Source organism: Dermochelys coriacea, chromosome 4, assembly GCF_009764565.3.
Source record: "Dermochelys coriacea isolate rDerCor1 chromosome 4, rDerCor1.pri.v4, whole genome shotgun sequence".
Lineage (NCBI taxonomy): Eukaryota > Metazoa > Chordata > Testudines > Dermochelyidae > Dermochelys > Dermochelys coriacea.
Genome location: NC_050071.1, coordinates 120,738,650 through 120,742,949, shown reverse-complemented (window position 1 = coordinate 120,742,949; position 4,300 = coordinate 120,738,650).

The window sequence follows — 4,300 nt, the reverse complement described above, 5'->3', positions numbered from 1 at the left end:
TTACACACCATTTTGGGGGTCTTGTGGCTCATGTGTGCTTGCCTGGGGTCAGCCAGTTAGTGACAGGTCTGTAAGTACTGGCTGTGTTTTAAAGCACTGAATCAGTGTTGTCTGTGTTGCAAACAATACTGCTTCTGTAAAATGTTGCATTTAAACTTCACAGAGATGACCTTGGGAGCACAGCCTCCCTTTTTGTTATCGGAAGCAGAACGGCTGCGCAGAATTAGAAAACAGCCAAGAAGAATGAAGGAGGACTTTCTGCGTGACATTATGATGCAGTCCACTGCCGAGAAACAGGAACTGAAGGAGTGGCGGGACAGCGAGAAGAGGGACCGAAAGGAGAAAGCGGCACACCAGAAAGAAGCCATGGAATGGCTCTTAAATATTATGGAGCGCCAAGGGGACACGCTCCAGGCAATACTAGCTCTTCAAACCGAGCAGCTCAGCACCTACCCTCCCCTGCAGACGCTGTGGCAAAACTCTTTCTCATGTGCCCCACAGACACCGCCAACACACTCTTATCAACCTCCTGGCTCCAGTCTCTACTCGCAGCTTTACACTCCTCCCTCCTCACAGTCCAGCAGTGTGGACTCTCATTACCCACTGCACTCAACCCATCCCTCTGCAGTTTGGCCCTGCTGAAGTACAGTACCCACTGCATTGCACTCCAAAGGAGAGGGTTGGATATGATCCCTGGACATACACAAATCTTTAGCCATCCCGGCTCCTCCTGGGACCTTCCCTTCCCCCATCCCCGTCCCTGCTGATGTATTTTTTCATTTTACTCTCTCCTTTAGTTGTTGTCTTTTAATAAAAGAATTGTGTTGGTTTGAAAGCAATCTTTATTCTATTAAGTGAAAGCAAAAGAAGCACTGCAAAGCAACATATAATTATGTTAAACTCCCTTCTTGCATCATGTGCACCAATCACCTCCTAGCATTACAAGCACTACAATCTGAGCATAGCAACAAATATTAGTGGCTTTCAGCTTCAAATTGCTGCCTCAAGGCATCCCTGATCCTTATGGCCCTGCGCAGTGCCCCTCTAATAGCCCTGGTCTCTCAGTCTGGCGGTTCAAACTCAGCCTCCAGGCACTGAACCTCTGTGGTCCAGCCCTAAGTGAAGCTTTCACCCTTCCCTTCACAAATATTATGGAGCGTACAACACGCGGCTATAAGCATAGGAGTATTGTCATTGGCCAGGTCCAGCTTCCCATACAGGCTTTGCCAGCACGCTTTTAAACAGCCAAATGCACACTCAACGGTCATTCTGCAATTGCTCAGCCTGTTGATGAACCGCTTCTTGCTGCTGTCAAGTTGCCCCATGTATGGCTTCATAAGCCATGGCATTAAGGGGTAGGCAGAGTCTCCAAGGATCACAATGGGCATTTCAACTTCCCCTACGGTGATCATCTGGTCCAGGAAGAAAGTCCCTGCTTGCAGCTTCCTGAACAGGCCAGTGTTCCGAAAGATGCGTTCATCATGCACTTTCCGGAGCAACCTGTGTTAATGTCTGTGAAACGCCCACAGTGATCCACAAGCGCTTGGAGAACCATTGAGAAATACCCCTTGCGATTAATGTACTCAGTGGCTAGGTGCTCTGGTCCCAGAATTGGAATGTGCGTGCCATCTATTGCCCCTCCACAGTTAGGGAAGCCATTTGTGCAAAGCCATCTACAATGTCATGCATGTTGCCCAAAGTCACCGTCTTTCGGAGCAGGATGTGATTAATGGCCTGCACACTTTCATCAACACGAGTCCAATGGTGGACTTTCCCACTCCAAACTGGTTAGCGATGGATCAGTAGCAGTCTGAAGTAGCCAGCTTCCACAGTGCAATTGCCACATGCTTCTCCAACGATAGGGCAGTTCTCATTCTCGTGTCCTTGCACCGCAGGGCTGGGGTGAGCTCATCAGAGAATCCCATGAATGTGGCTTTCCTCATGCAAAAGTTCTGCAGCCACGGCTCATCATCCCAGACGTGCAGGAAGATGTGATCCCACCACTCAGTGTTTGTTTCCCGAGTACAAAAGCAGTGTTTCACTGTGGTCAGCACTTCTGTGAATGCCACAAGCAATCTCGTGTCGTAGCTAGTACGTGTGGTGAGATCAACGGCGCACTCCTTTTGCCTTTGTAGTTTAAGGAATAACTCCCCTGCCACTCGTGACGTGTTAGTCAGAGTGAGCAGCATACTGGTCAGCAGTTCAGGATCCATTCCTGCAGCCCGAAGAGGCTAGGCGCACAGTACACAAACTGTTGAAAGATGGCACCAAATGCAGACAGAAGCACAGGGATTGCTGGGTGAAGCAATGCATCATGGGACACTGGGACAGGACCCAGGATGCTGTGGGACCCCTTCCCACAAGTCTTAGTGGCAGAAGAGAAAGAGGTGCTCTGTAGGATAGCTGTCCAGAGTGCACCGCTCTGAATAGCACTGCAAGTGCTACAAGCGTGAACACGCTGTTGCACAGGCAGCTGACAGTGTGAACACACAACAGCGGTTTCCCTTCAGCACTCTGAGAGGTGCTGTAACTGCTGGCGCTGTAACTTTGCCAGGGTATTTGTGCCCTAAATCAAAGACTAGTCAAATTCAGCGATCTGCTTCAGCTCATTATGCAGATAGGCCTATGCAATGAAGTTTGAATAAATATTCATATCCAAAATTCACCAAAGTTTGGAAGTGATTGGAGCTGGGGTTCTGGTTCTGGACAATCCTTCTTAATGATATAAATTGCTTCAAACACAACAATGAAACAACTTATTAGCATACAACTTGCCAAGGACACGGCTATTAAATAAAGTTACAATTTTTTAGGGGGGAGGGATAGCTCAGTGGTTTGAGTATTGGCCTGCTTAAACCCAGGATTGTGAGTTCAATCCGTGAGGGGGCCATTTAGGGATCTGGGGCAAAAATTGGGGATTGGTCCTGCTTTGAGCAGAGGTGGACTAGATGACCTCTTGAGATCCCTTCCAACCCTGATATTCTAAGAACTTAGAGAACAAAGAATTCTTCAGTTACAGATGAACTTCTACTCTCAGTTACACTGCATATTATACATGGGTACAACTCTATTGTCATCAAAGGAGTATGTGTAGAATGTGTTCTATAATCTCTTACAAACAATCTGCCTTTTTAAATGCTCCTCTTCACAGTGCTTTAGCCTCACTGTTCACTGCTCTCACAGCCTGCCCCACCACATCACAGCTCTCAAGACAAGACAGGAAACCAGTTGCTCTTCTCTTTACCCAGAGGCGATCTTCTCATTTGGCCTGAAGAGTGTAGCCACTCTTTCCACTTCCTTTCTTGCTCATTATCAGCTGGTTAGTTTTAATCAGTATTTTCATGAAACTATAAAGAACAAAATTTACCTAATGTAGTACAGGGGATAAATTGTCAACCAGAGAAGACACTACCTAATCTAATTAAAGCTAATGGCATTTAAAAAGTGCCTGTCACTACACTATCTAAACCAGGGGTGGACAAATTTTTTGCCACATCTGGGTATGGAAATTGTATGGCGGGTCATGAATGCTCATGAAATTGGGGGTTGGGGTGCAAGGGTGGTAGTGAGGACTCCAGCTGTGGGTGTGGGCTCTGGGGTGGAGCTGGGGATGAGGGGTTGGCGGTGCAGGAGGGTGCTCCAGGCTGGGACTGAAAGGGTACAGGGGGATGGCTCAGGGGTGCAAGTTCCAGGCGGTGCTTACCTCAAGGTGCTCCCGGAAGCAGCAGCATGTCCCCACTCTGGCTCCTACACGGAGGCGCTGCCGGGCAGCTCTGCACCCTGCTCCGTTCACAGGCGCTGCTCCTACAGCTCCCATAGGCTTTTGCTTTCAATAGCCAATAGGAACTGCGGGGGTGAGCTTGGGGTGGGGGTAGCATGTAGAGCCCCTTGGCTGCCCCTGCATGTAGGAGCCAGAGGTGGGACATGCTGCTGCTTCCAGGAGCCGCGCAGAGCCATGGCACATGCAGAGTGGGGCAAGCCCTGCACCCTGGCTGGAGCTCGAGGGCCAGATTAAAACATCTGAAGGGCTGGATGTGGCCCCCGGGCCGTAGTTTGCCCACCCCTGATCTAAACACTCTCCCTTTTCTGCTGCACAGAGTCTATAAAGGAGACACATTCATTGTGTCTGTTTCCAGAACCAAAGAAGAGAAAAGGACACAATAGTTGTGTATGGGATTTTCATGAGCTGAAGCCACACAGTGAAGTAGTGGCTGGTGGGTCTAGACAACATGCTGCGGGTCTAACTGATCACCATATTTGGTGGTTGGGAAGGAATTTCCCTCCAGGTCAGCTTGGCAGA